This window comes from Triticum aestivum, chromosome 4D, assembly GCF_018294505.1.
Source record: "Triticum aestivum cultivar Chinese Spring chromosome 4D, IWGSC CS RefSeq v2.1, whole genome shotgun sequence".
In the NCBI taxonomy this organism is placed as follows: Eukaryota; Viridiplantae; Streptophyta; class Magnoliopsida; order Poales; family Poaceae; genus Triticum; species Triticum aestivum.
The window spans coordinates 76821194-76837676 of record NC_057805.1 but is presented as its reverse complement, the minus strand read 5'-3'; positions in this window follow the sequence as shown (position 1 = coordinate 76837676).

Below are 16483 nucleotides of genomic sequence, written 5' to 3'. Positions count from 1 at the left end.
CCCCGGGACTGTTGTTAGTTGGAGGCACTCGTTGTTTCGAGCAAGCCATGGATTGATGCTTGTTGGTGGAGGGGGAGTATAAACTTTACCATTCTGTTTGGGAACTGCCTATAATGTGTGTAGCATGGAAGACATCGCCATCCCTTGGTTGTTATGTTGACAATGAAAGTATGCCGCTCAAAATATTATTTATCTCTGCTTTAAAATCGAGCTCTGGCACCTCTACAAATCCCTGCTTCCCTCTGCGAAGGGCCTATCTATTTACTTTTGTGTTGAGTCATCACCCTCTTATTAAAAAGCACCAGCTGGAGAGCACCGCTGTCATTTGCATTCATTATTGTTAATTTATATTGGGTATGACTATGACTGGATCTCTTTTACCATGAATTACAATGTTTAGTCAGTCCTTGATCTTTAAAGGTGCTCTGCATTTATGTTTTGCGGTCTCAGGAAGGGCTAGCGAGATACCATCTTGTTATATCATATCATGATTGTTTTGAGAAAGTGTTGTCATCCGGGATTTATTATTATTGTTCGCTAGTTGATTATGCCATTGATATGAGTAAACATGAGACCTAAGAGTTATTGTGAATGTGGTTAGTCATAATCTTTGCTGAAAACTTGAATGCTGGCTTTACATATTTACAACAACAAGAGCAAACAGAGTTTGTAAAAGTTTTTCTTTATCACCTTTCAGTTTATCAACTGAATTGCTTGAGGACAAGCAAAGGTTTAAGCTTGGGGGAGTTGATACGTCTCCAACGTATCTACTCACTTTTGCCCTTGTTTTGGACTCTAACTTGCATGCTTTGAATGGAACTAACCCGGACTGACGTTGTTTTCAGCAGAATTGTCATGGTGTAGTTCTCGGAATGACCTGAAACTCCACGGAGACTATTTTTGGAAATAATAAAAAATACTGGCGAAAGAATCAAGGTCAGGGGGCCCACACCCTTGCCACGAGGGTGGGGGGCACGCCTGCCCCCTGGGCGCGCCCCCTGCCTCGTGGGCCCCCTGGAGCTCCACCGACCTCAACTCCAACTCCATATATTTGTGTTCGGGGAGAAAAAATCAGAGAAAAAGATTCATCGCGTTTTACGATACAGAGCCGCCGCCAAGCCCTAAACTCTCTCGGGAGGGCTGATCTGGACTCCGTTCGGGGCTCCGGAGAGGGGAATCCGGCACCGTCGTCATCATCAACCATCCTCCATCACCAATTTCATGATGCTCACCGCCGTGCGTGAGTAATTCCATCATAGGCTTGCTGGACGGTGACGGGTTGGATGCGATTTATCATGTAATCGAGTTAGTTTTGTTAGGGTTTGATCCCTAGTATCCACTATGTTCTGAGATTGATGTTGCTATGACTTTGCTATGCTTAATGCTTGTCACTAGGGCCCGAGTGCCATGATTTCAGATCTGAACCTATTATGTTTTCATGAATATATGTGAGTTCTTGATCCTATCTTGCAAGTCTATAGTCACCTACTATGTGTTATGATCCGGCAACCCCAAAGTGACAATAATCGGGACCACTCCCGGTGATGACCATAGTTTGAGGAGTTCATGTATTCACCATGTGTTAATGCTTTGGTCCGGTACTCTATTAAAAGGAGGCCTTAATATCCCTTAGTTTCCATTAGGACCCCGCTGCCACAGGAGGGTAGGACAAAAGATGTTATGCAAGTTCTTTTCCATAAGCACGTATGACTATATTCGGAATACATGCCTACATTACATTGATGAATTGGAGCTAGTTCTGTGTCACCCTATGTTATGACTGTTACATGATGAATCGCATCCAGCATAATTCTCCATCACCGATCCAATGCCTACGAGCTTTCCACATATTGTTCTTCGCTTATTTACTTTTCCGTTGCTACTGTTACAATCACTACAAAACCCAAAAATATTACTTTTGCTATCGTTACCGTTACTTCCATACTACTTTGCTGTAGATACTAAGTTATCCAGGTGTGTTTGAATTGACAACTCAACTGCGAATACTTGAGAATATTCTTTGGCTCCCCTTGTGTTGAATCAATAAATTTGTGTTGAATACTCTACCCTCGAAAACTGTTGCGATCCCCTATACTTGTGGGTTATCAGTCCTCGAGTAGGTAAATGATAAAAACAGAATTTTTGATGTGGAATGCTACGTAACATATTTATCAATGTAATCTTCTTTATTGTGGCATGAATGTTCAGATCCGAAAGATTCAAAACAAAAGTTTAATATTGACATGAAAATAATAATACTTCAAGCATACTAACAAAGCAATCATGTCTTCTCAAAATAACATGGCCAAAGAAAGTTATCCCTACAAAATCATATAGTCTGGCTATGCTCTATCTTCATCACACAAAATATTTAAATCATGCACAACCCCGATGACAAGCCAAGCAATTGTTTCATACTTTTGATGTTCTCAAACTTTTTCAATCTTCACGCAATACATGAGCGTGAGCCATGGCCATAGCACTATAGGTGGAATAGAATGGTGGTTGTGGAGAAGACAAAAAGGAGAAGATAGTCTCACATCAACTAGGCGTATCAACGGGCTATGGAGATGCCCATTAATAGATATCAATGTGAGTGAGTAGGGATTTCCATGCAACAGATGCACTAGAGCTATAAGTATATGAAAGCTCAACAAAAGAAACTAAGTGGGTGTGCATCCAACTCGCTTGCTCACGAAGACCTAGGGCATTTTGAGGAAGCCCATCATTAGAATATACAAGCCAAGTTCTATAATAAAAGATTCTCACTAGTATATGAAAGTGACAACATAGGAGACTCTCTATCATGAAGATCATGGTGCTACTTTGAAGCACAAGTGTGGTAAAAGGATAGTAACATTGTCCCTTCTCTATTTTTCTCTCATATATATATATATTTTTATTTTTTTGTTTGGGCCTTTTTCTCTTTTTTTTATGGCCTCTTTTTTTCCTTTTGGGCTTCTTTGGCCTCTTTTATTTTTTTCGTCCGGAGTCTCATCCCGACTTGTGGGGGAATCATAGTCTCCATCATCCTTTCCTCACTGGGACAATGCTCTAATAATGATGGTCATCACACTTTTATTTACTTACAACTCAAGAATTACAACTCAATACTTAGAACAAGATATGACTCTATATGAATGCCTCCGGCGGTGTATCGGGATGTGAAATGACTCATGAGTGACATGTATGAAAGAATTATGAACGGTGGCTTTGCCACAAATACGATGTCAACTACATGATCATGCAAAGCAATATGACAATGATGGAGCGTGTCATAATAAACAGAACGGTGGAAAGTTGCATGGCAATATATCTCGGAATGGCTATGGAAATGCCATGATAGGTAGGTATGGTGGCTGTTTTGAGGAAGGTATATGGTGGGTTTATGATACCGGCGAAAGGTGCGCGGTATTAGAGAGGCTAGCGATGGTGGAAGGGTGAGAGTGCGTATAATCCATGGACTCAACATTAGTCATAAAGAACTCACATACTTATTGCAAAAATCTATTAGTTATCAAAACGAAGTACTACGCGCATGTTCCTAGGGGGATAGATTGGTAGGAAAAGACCATCGCTCGTCCCCGACCGCCACTCATAAGTAAGACAATCAATAAATAAATCATGCTCCGACTTCATCACATAATGGTTCACCATACGTGCATGCTACGGGAATCACAAACTTTAACACAAGTATCTCTCAAATTCACAACTACTCAACTAGCATGACTCTAATATCACCATCTTCATATCTCAAAACAATCGTAAAGAATCAAACTTCTCATAGTATTCAATGCACTTTATATGAAAGTTTTTATTATATCCCTCTTGGATGACAATCATATTAGGACTAAATTCATAACCAAAGCAAATTACCATGCTATTCTAAAGACTCTCAAAAATAATATAAGTGAAGCATGAGAGTTCATCTATTTCTTCAAAATAAAACCACCATTGTGCTCTAAAAGATATAAGTGAAGATCAATGAGTAGTTAAATAATTATTTAGCTATGTGAAGACTCTCCCATTTAATAATTTCAGATCTTAGTATTTTATTCAAACAGTAAGCAAATCTAAAGAAAATAAAACGACGCTCCAAGCAAAACACATATCATGTGGTGAATAAAACTATAGCTCCAAGTAAAGTTACCGATGAAAAGACGAAAGAGGGGATGCCATCCGGGGCATCCCCAAGCTTAGGCCCTTGGTTGTCCTTCAATATTACCTTGGGATGCCTTGGGCATCCCCAAGCTTAGGCTCTTGCCACTCCTTATTCCATAGTCCATCGAATCTTTACCCAAAACTTGAAAACTTCACAACACAAAACTTAACATAAAATCTCATGAGCTCCGTTAGCGAAAGAAAACAAAACACTACTTCAAGGTACTGTAATGAACTCATTCTTTATTTGTATTGGTGTTAAATATACTGTATTACAACTTCTCTATGGTTTATAAACTATTTTACTAGCCATAGATTAATCAAAATAAGCAAACAACACATAGAAAACAGAATCTGTCAAAAACAGAACAGTCTGTAGAAATCTGTATCATTCGAATACTTCTGTCACTCCAAAAATTATGAAATAAATTAGTGGACCTGAGGAATTTGTCTAGTAATCATCTGCAAAAATAATCAACTAAATAGCACTCTCCAGTAAAACGTTTTAGCTAATCTCGTGAGCGCTAAAGTTTCTGTTTTTTACAGCAAGATCATAAAGACTTCACCCAAGTCTTCCCAAAGGTTCTACTTGGCACAAACACTAACTAAAACATGAAAACACATCTAACCAGAGGCTAGATGACTTATTTATTACTAAATAGAAGCAAAAAGCAAATAACAAAAATAAAAATAAAAATTGGGTTGCCTCCCAACGAGCGCTATCATTTAACGCCCCTAGCTAGGCATGATGATTTCAATGATGCTCACATAAAAGATAAGAATTGAAACATAAAGAGAGAATCATGAAGAATATGACTAGCACATTTAAGTCTAACCCACTTCCTATTCATAGGGATTTTGTGAGCAAACAACTTTTGGGAACAATAATCAACTAGCATAGGAAGGCAAAACAAGCATAACTTCAAGATTTTTAACACATTGAGAGGAAACTTGATATTATTGCAATTCCTACAAGCATATATTCCTCCCTCATAATAATTTTCAGTAGCATCATGAATGAATTCAACCATATAACCAGCACATAAAGCATTCTTTTCATGATCTACAAGCATAGAAATTTTACTACTCTCCACATAAGCAAATTTATTCTCATCAATAGTAGTGGGAGCAAACTCAACAAAATAACTATCATGTGAAGCATAATCCAGTTGAAAATTAAAATCATGATGACAAGTTTCATGGTTATCTTTATTCTCTATAGCATATGTGTCATCACAATAATCATCATAAATAGGAGGCATGCTTTCATCATAATAAGTTTGCTCATCAAAACTTGGGGGACTAAACATATCATCTTCATCAAACATAGCATCCCCAAGCTTGTGGCTTTGCATATCATTAGCATCATGGGTATTCAAAGAATTCATACTAACAACATTGAAATCATGCTCATCATTCACATATTTTATGCCAAGCATTCTATGTAATTCTTCTTCTAGTACTTGAGCACAATTTTCCTTCCCATCATTTTCACGAAAGACGTTAAAAAGATGAAGCATATGAGGCACCCTTAATTCCATTTTTTGTAGTTTTATTTTATAGACTAAACTAGTGATAAAACAAGAAACAAAAAGATTCGATTGGAAGATCTAAAGATATACCTTCAAACACTCACCTCCCCGGCAACGGCGCCAGAAAAGAACTTGATGTCTACTGCACAACCTTCTTATTGTAGACGTTGTTGGGCCTTCAAGTGCAGAGGTTTGTAGGACAGTAGCAAATTTCCCTCAAGTGGATGACCTAACGTTTATCAATCCGTGGGAGGCGTAGGATGAAGATGGTCTCTCTCAAACAACCCTGCAACCAAATAAAAAAGAGTCTCTTGTGTCCCCAACACACCCAATACCATGGTAAATTGTATAGGTGCACTAGTTCGGCAAAGAGATGGTGATACAAGTGCAATATGGATGGTAGATATAGGTTTTTGTAATCTGAAAATATAAAAACAGCAAGGTAGCAAGCGATAAAAGTGAGCATAAACGGTATTGCAATGCTAGGAAACAAGGCCTAGGGTTCATACTTTCACTAGTGCAAGTTCTCTCAACAATAATAACATAATTGGATCATATAACTATCCCTCAACTTGCAACAAAGAGTCACTCCAAAGTCACTAATAGCGGAGAACAAACGAAGAGATTATTGTAGGGTACGAAACCACCTCAAAGTTATTCTTTCTGATCGATCTATTCAAGAGTCCGTAGTAAAATAACACGAAGCTATTCTTTCCGTTCGATCTATCATAGAGTTCATACTAGAATAACACCTTAAGACACATATCAACCAAAGCCCTAATGTCACCTAGATACTCCAATGTCACCTCAAGTATCCATGGGTATGATTATACGATATGCATCACACAATCTAAGATTCATCTATTCAACCAACACAAAGAACTTCAAAGAGTGCCCCAAAGTTTCTACCGGAGAGTCAAGATGAAAACGTGTGCCAACCCCTATGCATAAGTTCACAAGGTCATGAAACCCGCAAGTTGATCACCAATACATACATCAAGTGAATTACGTGATATCCCATTGTCACCACAGATAAGCACATGCAAGACATACATAAAGTGTTCTCAAATCCTTAAAGACTCAATCCGATAAGATAACTTCAAAGGGAAAACTCAATCCATTACAAGAGAGTAGAGGGGGAGAAACATCATAAGATCCAACTATAATAGCAAAGCTCGCGATACATCAAGATCGTACCACCTCAAGAACATGAGAGAGAGAGAGATCAAACACATAGCTACTGGTACATACCCTTAGCCCCGAGGGTGAACTACTCCCTCCTCGTCATGGAGAGCGCCGGGATGATGAAGATGGCCACCGGTGAGGGATCCCCCCTCCCGCAGGGTGCCGGAACAGGGTCCCGATTGGTTTTTGGTGGCTACAGAGGCTTGCGGCGGCGGAACTCCCGATCTATTCTATTCCCTGATGTTTTTAGGGTATATGGACATATATAGGCGAAAGAAGTCGGTCAGGGGAGCCACGAGGGGCCCATGAGGGTGGGGGCGCGCCCAGGGGGGCAGGCGCGCCTCCCTGCCTCGTGGCCACCTCGAAGCTTCCCTGACGTCTAGTCCAAGTCTCCTGGATTGCTTCCGTTCAAAAAATAACTCTCCCAAAGGTTTCATTTCGTTTGGACTCCGTTTGATATTCCTTTTCTTTGAAACACTGAAATAGGCAAGAAAACAACAATTTGGGCTGGGCCTCCGGTTAATAGGTTAGTCCCAAAAATAATATAAAAGTGTTTAATAAAGCCCATAAACATCCAAAACAGATAATATAATAGCATGGAACAATCAAAAATTATAGATACGTTGGAGACGTATCATGTACCACCGCTATATTTAAGTTGCCAAGGCATCTAAGCAGTTCAAATAATCTGAGAAAGCACTTAACACTGTGGCCTCATATAAACTACGAAGACAGTCTTGTGATGAAGTTCGGAGGAAAAGTTAAGGACTCAAATGAACTAGGCATGCATTTCTTTATGATAGTACAATAGGCACTGCTGACATATTGGCCAACTCAGGTATAGCCTAACAAGCATTCGAATCAAGCAATACAGCAAAGCAAACAACTGAACTATTTGTAATTCTGTAGGATTACAGGTTGAGGGCACAAGCCAAGAAAGCAGCCCACACGCATTAAATTTCACATGTACTAAAACACACTGGCTTACCATATGTTGCTGTGAAGCCTCGCTGCTGCTGCAATGTTCTTTGAAGATATCGTCAACATCTCGTGGTTGCAAATCTAGTTGTTGTAGTTTATTCTGCACCCTCTATTTAGGTAAAATTAAATTTAATCGCATGCACTGGTTCGAATTGATCATCAATGGTTCATCTAAACTAATGAAACAAGGGTGTGTGCTTACACAACAATATATCTGCTTCACTCAATTTTTATGCTTGTTCGAGGTGCCAGCCCCAAAAGAACAAATATTTTGCTTGATGGGGTTGGCAGCTCCATAATTAATATAAGCATCAAGTTAGTCATGCAACTTGGTGATACGTCTTCAACGTATCTATAATTTGTGAAGTATTCATGCTGTTATATTATCTATCTTGGATGTTTAATGGGCTTTATTATACACTTTTATATGATTTTTGGGACTAACCTATTAACCTAGAGCGCAGTGCCAGTTTCTGTTTTCTCCTTGTTTTAGAGTATCGCAGAAAAGGAAAACCAAACGGAGTCCAATTGACGTGCAACTTGACGGAGATCATTTTTGGACCAGAATAAGCCCACGGAGTACCGGAAGTAGGCAAGAAGAGTCCCGGGCTGCCCACGAGGGTGGAGGGCGCGCCCACCCCCCAAGGGCGCGCCCCCCTGCCTCGTGGACAGCCCGGAAACCCCCCTGACGTGAAATCAACGCCAACACCTCTCATATATACCCAAACTTCCAGAAAGAAACCTAGATCGGAATTTCTGCCGCCGCAAGCCTCTGTAGCCATGAGAAATCAATCTAGGCCCTCTCCGGCACCCTACCGGAGGGGGCCATCATCACCGGTGGCCATGGAGGAGTATCCCGGAGAGGCCATCATCGCCATGAAGGCCAAGGACCAGAGGGAGAACCTTTCCCCATCTAGGGGGAGGCCATGGAGGAGGAAGCACAAGGGGGAGAACCTCTCCTTTTCTCTTTCGGTGGCGCCAGAGTGCCATCGGGAGGGGAATCGTCGTCACGGTGATCGTCTTCATCAACATCACCATCATCATCACCATCCTCATCTCTTTTACGCGGTCCACTCTCTCGCACCCCGCTGTAATCCCTACTTGAACATGGTGCCTTATGCTACATATTATGATCCAATGATGTGTTGCCATCCTATGATGTTTTGAGTAGATATCGTTTGTCCTTGGGTTGATTGATGATATAGATTGGTACGAGTTGTATGTTTTATTTTGGTGCTGTCCTATGGTGCCCTCCGTGTCGCGCAAGCGTGAGGGATTCCCGCTGTAGGGTGTTGCAATACATTCGTGATTCGCTTATAGTGGGTTGGTGAGTGACTGAAACACAAACCCGAGTAAGACGGATTGTTGCGTATGGGAATAAAGAGGACTTGATGCTTTAATGCTATGGTTGGGTTTTACCTTAATGATCTTTAGTAGTTGCGGATGCTTGCTAGAGTTCCAATCATAAGTGCATATGATCCAAGTAGAGAAAGTATGTTAGCTTATGGCTCTCCCTCATATGAAATTGCAATGATGACTATCGGTCTTGTTAACAATTGGCTAGGACAATTCCGCACACCGATCCACCATTATTCCACACTCGTTATTTATAATATTTAGTAATATATTCTAACTTTATGATAACAGCACCTACTTTTATGTTTTAGCTCTCCGATGTCATACAAAGTTATCCTCTTCATACCCACAACATAGTTTTATCTCTCGTTGCTAGTTGGAAGCAAACGTTTGGTGTACGTAGAGTCGTATCAGTGGCAGATAGGGCTTGAGAGAATATTGATCTTACCTTTAGCTCCTTGTGGGTTCGACACTCCATACTTATCACTTCCACCTTTGGAAATTGCTATGATGATTCCTTGCACTTGGGGATTATCAAGCTCTTTTCTGGCGCCGTTGCCGGGGAGCAATAGCGTGGGGTTGATATTCTCGTGTGTGCTTGTTTGCTTTCTTCACTAAGTAGATTTTTTTCCTTTTTGTTTCTGTTTAGTTGTGGGTGAATCATACAATTTTTTTTAAAGAATGAAAATACAAAAAAAATTACTTGCCTTTCATGCCTAAAAAGTTTTTCAAAAAGATAAGCGATTGGAAAATTATGCATTGAAGAAGTGAGGGTCGACCTTGAGCACTTGTGTTCATGCTCACGGAAACAATGTAGAATTTTTCATAGAAGTTTCTCTGTAAATAATTATCCCCTTGTATATATCCATTGTATTATAAAAATAATGTGCCAAGCTTTGGTTTTAGGATGATTAGATTGCTTGTTTAGTATGTGCAGAACAAAAACAGAAACTTTGGCTGTAGTGCGTGAATTTACATTTTTTACTGGAAAGTCAAATGGATCTGAAACGTTTTGCACATTACTTATGTACAAAATTTTCAAATTTTCAAATTTATTTCATAATTTAATAGTTACAGAAGTTTGCTAAACTTCCAGATTACTACAGACTGTCCTGTTTAAGACAGATTCTGTTTTGATGCATTGATTGCTTGTTCTGATGAAACTATTGATTTCTATCAGTGGATTAAGCCATGGAAAAGTTATATTACAGTAGCTAAATGCAAAAACAAAATATGAATTGGTTTGCAACAGTACTTATAGTAGTGATTTGCTTTGTTATACTAACGGATCTCACAAAGTTTTTGTTAAGTTTTTATGGATGAAGTGTTCGAAGAACGAGGAGTTGCCGATGTGAGAAGAATAAAGAGAGGCAAGAGTTCAAGCTTAGGGATTCCCAAGGCACCCCAAGTAAATATTTCAAAGGATACGCAAGCATCTAAGCTTGCGGATGCCCCGGTTGGCATCCCATCTTTCTTCTTCAACAAATATCTGTATACCTCGGTTTTTGTTTTGTTCACATGGTTTGTGTCCTTTGTGTTTTTCTTTTTCTTTAAGAACCATGCTAGTATGAGATGTACCTTCATCAATTTATATAATACTTCATGTGCTTCACTTATATCTTTTAAGTACGATCTTATAGAATTACTCTTTGTGCTTCACTTAAATCTTTTGAGTATGGTTTTATAGAATGCTTCGTGTGCTTCACTTGTATATTTTGAGCTTGGATATTGGTTAGTCTATGTTAATTGTAGAATGCTCCATGAACTTCACTTATATCTTTTGGAGTATGAATAATACTATCATTTAAAGTGGTTTGGAAGAGTGTCAACTATAGGAATTAGTGATCCCACTATTTTGGAGGGTGTTGAATCTTAGTGTGATATTTATGAAAGTGGATTCGGAAGAGTGTCAACTTTAGCTAGTAATGATTCCACTATTTAGGAAGAGGTTCCAATTGAGTATGAGAACAAAGTTGCTATTCATTATGCTACTGAAAATTATTATGAGGGAGGAATACATGCTTGTAGGAGTTGCAATAATATCAAGTTTCCTCTCTATGTGCTTAAAGTTTTGAAGTTATACTTGTTTTGCCTTCCTATGCTGGATGATTGTTGTTCTTATAAATTGTGTGCTCACAAAATCCCTAGGCATAGGAAGTAGGTTATATTTAAATGTGCTAGTCATATTCTTCAAGATGCTCTCTTTCTGCTTCAATTCCTATCTTTTATGAGAGCATCATTGAAATCATCATGCCTAGCTAAAAGGCATTAAAGAAAAGCGCTTGTTGGGAGACAACCCAGTATTTACCCTTTCTGTTTTTGTGTGTTTACATGATTAATATACTGTAGTAATCATGTTTTATATCTTTTGTTTCAATAAAGTGCCAAGTAAGACCTTTGGGAAGACTTGGGTGAAAGTTAATGTGATCTTGCTGTAAAAAACAGAAACTTTGTGCTAACGAGATTAGCTGTCATTTTTTTTACAGAAGAGTGATTTTGAGTTGATTCTTTTTGCAGAAGATTAATAGAAAAATTCCTCACGTCCACCAATTTATTTCATAATTTTTGGATTAGCAGAAGTATGGTTTATGTTCAGATCATTACAGACTCTTCTGTTTCTGACAGATTCTGTTTTCATTGCATAGTTTGCTTGTTTTCTAATTTCTATGACTTATATTTCTCAATATAAATTGTAGAAATGATATGGTGCAGCAGACATTGTGTGGGAACAATTATGAACCTTGTCTTAGAAACTACCAAAGTGGGTGGTTTACTCTTTATCATACTAACCTATCTCACGAAGTTTTATTAAGTTTTGTGTGATTGAAGTTTTCAAGCTTTGGGTGAGATATTGATATGAGGAGAATAAGGAGTGGAAAGACCCTAAGCTTGGGGATGCCCAAGGCACCCCAAGATAATATTCAAGGAATACTCAAGTACCTAAGCTTGGGGATGCCCCGGAAGGCATCCCCTCTTTCGTCTTCAAAACTATCGGTATACCTTACTCGGAGCTATATTTTTATTCGTCACATGATATGTGTTTTGCTTGGAGCGTATTTTTAATTTTACTTGCTGTTTGAATAAAATCATTGGATCTGAAATATTGAATGAAAAAGAATCCTCCCATGGCTAGTTAATTATTTGACTACTCAGTGTTCTTCACTCATATCTTTTGGAGTAGTTTGTCATTTACTCATGTGCTTCACGTATATCCTATGAGTAAATGGTTGAATAAATTGAATGTCATAAATCTGAATCTATATATGTTTCATATGCTTATAATATGGGGAGTAATGACTTCACACATAATAAGTATAGGTAGTAAACTTGTTGAAAGTTAGCAAACCTAGAATTGGTCACTTGAACAATTCATGAAAGAATATTGAAGGGAGAGGAATTCAACATATAAATATACTATCTTGGACATCTTTTGTAATTGTGAGCACTCATTAAAATATGACATGCTAAAAGGTTGATGTTGGACAAGGAAGACAACGTAATGGGTTATATTTTCTTATATCTGAAATAAAGTATATTGTCATGGATCGCCCAACACGTTGAGCTTGCCTTTCCCCCTCATGCTAGACAAATTCTTTGCACCAAGTAGAGATACTACTTGTGCTTCCAAATATCCTTAAACCAAGTTTTTGCCATGAGAGTCCACCATACCTACCTATGGATTGAGTAAGATCCTTCAAGTAAGTTGTCATCGGTGCAAGCAATAAAAATTGCCCTCTAAATATGTATGATTGACTAGTGTGGAGGAAATAAGCTTTATACGATCTTGTGATGTGGAAGAAATAAAAGCGACGGACTGCATAATAAAGGTCCATATCACAAGTGGCAATATAAAGTGACGTTCTTTCGCATTAAGATTTTGTGCATCCAACCCTGAAAGCGCATGGCAACCTCTGCTTCCCTCTGCGCAGGGCTTATCTTTTACTTTTATCTCTTAACCTTATGCAAGAGTCATGGTGATTTTCACCTTTCCTTTTTACATTTTATCTTTTGGCAAGCACCTTGTGTTGGAAAGATTCTGATATATATATATATCCAATTGGATGTAAGGCATCATGAACTATTATTGTTGACATTACCCTTGAGGTAAAAGGTTGGGAGGCGAATCTATAAGCCCCTATCTTTCTCTGTGTCTGATTAAAACTTTGAACTCATAAATATCGCGTGAGTGTTAGCAATTGTGAAAGACTAAGTGATAGTTGAGTATGTGGAGTTTGCTAAATAAAAGCTCTGACATAGACTCTTCCTGAAAATAAGATGAATTGTAATTGTTTGATGACTGATAACACGGTTTGTTAGTTTCCAAGAAAGTTTATGATCTATACCTTAACACGTGAATTGCTTGTTACTTGATCATGAAAAGTTTTATGAGATGAGCTATTGTTATGACATATAATGATGCTAGAAAAAGTGATTAGAATTATCATTGATCAAACTTAAGCACTTGCTAGCATTCACACTTCATAAATTATTTCTTTTATCATTTACCTACTCGAGGACGAACATGAATTAAGTTTGGGGATGCTGATACGTCTTCAACGTATCTATAATTTATGAAGTATTCATGCTGTTATATTATCTATCTTGGATGTTTAATGGGCTTTATTATACACTTTTATATGATTTTTGGGACTAACCTATTAACCTAGAGCCCAATGCCAATTTCTGTTTTCTCCTTGTTTTAGAGTATCGCAGAAAAGGAAAACCAAACGGAGTCCAATTGACATGCAACTTGACAGAGATCATTTTTGGACCAGAAGAAGCCCACGGAGTACCGGAAGTAGGCAAGAAGAGTCCCGGGCTGCCCACGAGGGTGGAGGGCCCGCCCACCCCCTAGGGCGCGCCCCCTGCCTCGTGGACAGCCCGGAAACCCCCCTGACGTGAAATCAACGCCAACACCTCTCATATATACCCAAACTTCTAGAAAGAAACCTAGATCGGAAGTTCCGCCGCCGTAAGCCTCTGTAGCCACGAGAAATCAATATAGGCCCTCTCCGTCACCCTGCCGGAGGGGGCCATCATCACCGGTGGCCATGGAGGAGTATCCCGGAGAGGCCATCATCGCCATGAAGGCCAAGGACCAGAGGGAGAACCTTTCCCCATCTAGGGGGGAGGCCATGGAGGAGGAAGCACAAGGGGGAGAACCTCTCCTCCTCTCTTTCGGTGGCGCCAGAGTGCCATCGGGAGGGGAATCGTCGCCATGGTGATCGTCTTCATCAACATCACCATCATCATCACCATCCTCATCTCTTTTACGCGGTCCACTCTCTCGCACCCCGCTGTAATCCCTACTTGAACATGGTGCCTTATGCTACATATTATGATCCAATGATGTGTTGCCATCCTATGATGTTTTGAGTAGATATCGTTTGTCCTTGGGTTGATTGATGATATAGATTGGTACGAGTTGTATGTTTTATTTTGGTGCTGTCCTATGGTGCCCTCCGTGTCGCGCAAGCGTGAGGGATTCCCGCTGTAGGGTGTTGCAATACATTCGTGATTCGCTTATAGTGGGTTGGTGAGTGACTGAAACACAAACCCGAGTAAGACGGATTGTTGCGTATGGGAATAAAGAGGACTTGATGCTTTAATGCTATGGTTGGGTTTTACCTTAATGATCTTTAGTAGTTGCGGATGCTTGCTAGAGTTCCAATCATAAGTGCATATGATCCAAGTAGAGAAAGTATGTTAGCTTATGGCTCTCCCTCATATGAAATTGCAATGATGACTATCGGTCTTGTTAACAATTGCCTAGGACAATTCCGCACACCGATCCACCATTATTCTACACTCGTTATTTATAATATTTAGTAATATATTCTAACTTTATGATAACAGCACCTACTTTTATGTTTTAGCTCTCCGATATCATACAAAGTTATCCTCTTCATACCCACAACATAGTTTTATCTCTCGTTGCTAGTTGGAAGCAAACGTTCGGTGTACGTAGAGTCGTATCAGTGGGAGATAGGGCTTGAGAGAATATTGATCTTACCTTTAGCTCCTTGTGGGTTCGACACTCCATACTTATCACTTCCACCTTTGGAAATTGCTACGATGATTCCTTGCACTTGGGGATTATCACTTGGAAAGATCAAGAACACACAAAAAAGTAATGAACAGAGGCTCGGAGCAGTGATGGAATAGCTAGCATCAGAAAATGTAGGGTAAAACGAACAAAAAGCAGCGGAACCACATGCTAGTTTGCTGATGTGTAATTAAGCATAGAGAACATGAAGCAGTCTGATGGAACCAACAGGTGGCATCAGAACAACACCATTATCATAAATATAGCATGCAAGAAGTAAAATAGTAGGCAGTGATATCTAGGAAGTACAGTAATACTTAGGACAAAACTAAAGCATATTAACTATATGTTCACTGGTATGTAATTTCGCACATGTAACATGTTCACTGCCAGAAGTATGGCCCTACAGTTGCAAGCAGAATAACGCGTCTCATGAAAAATTGAATGATGCCCTGAAGAAATTCAAAGGTGCGGTGCTTATGCTAAGAAAGTGAAGGTAGGCGCCAGCCGTTGGATAATAGTACCTGATTCTCAGCGGTGTATGAGTATCCATGTCATACTTGATAGCTAAGGATCGTAGATGGTGCTCGTGTTGCGGTTGAGTTTGGGCCGGCTGTCGCCGTCGCTGAAGCGGCTCCGGTGCTTCAGTTGCGGCGCCTGTCGACATACAAGAAAGCTCATCTGTGGTAAGTGAACAGTTGCACGATAAAGAAGAGAAACACTGAAGGAGTACAAATCGAAATAACCTGACGAGGCTGCGGCGTCAGTAAAGAAGGGCCGGTGGAGTTGAATATGGCGTCCGTGGAGCGGGTCCGGTGCAGTGGACGAAGGCTTCGGCGGGCGCGGTGTACAGTGCTTTCGGTAAGGCGGATCTATTGCGGCGGATGAGGGCTTGTATGAAGGGCCAGCGATGGGGTGGACGAGGGAGTCAGTGAAGGGCCTACACTGTGGTGGATGAGGGCGTCGGTTAAGCAGATCCGGTGCGGTGGACCATGATGGCGGTCAAGGAGAGCTGGAGCGGTGGACAAGCTAGTCGGTGAAGCGGCTCTGGTGAAGTGGTGAGTTGGCAGTTGGGGGTTCCAAGGTGCCGAAGGTAGATTCGGCTGGGTGTGAGGTCCACCGCTGCGGCGAAGGGCTAGATTCGGCGGCTTGCCGTGGTTGGGGGGGGGTCGGGGAGGGGAAGGGGAGGGGCTCTGGGGAAGAATGTTGGAGGCAAAGAGGG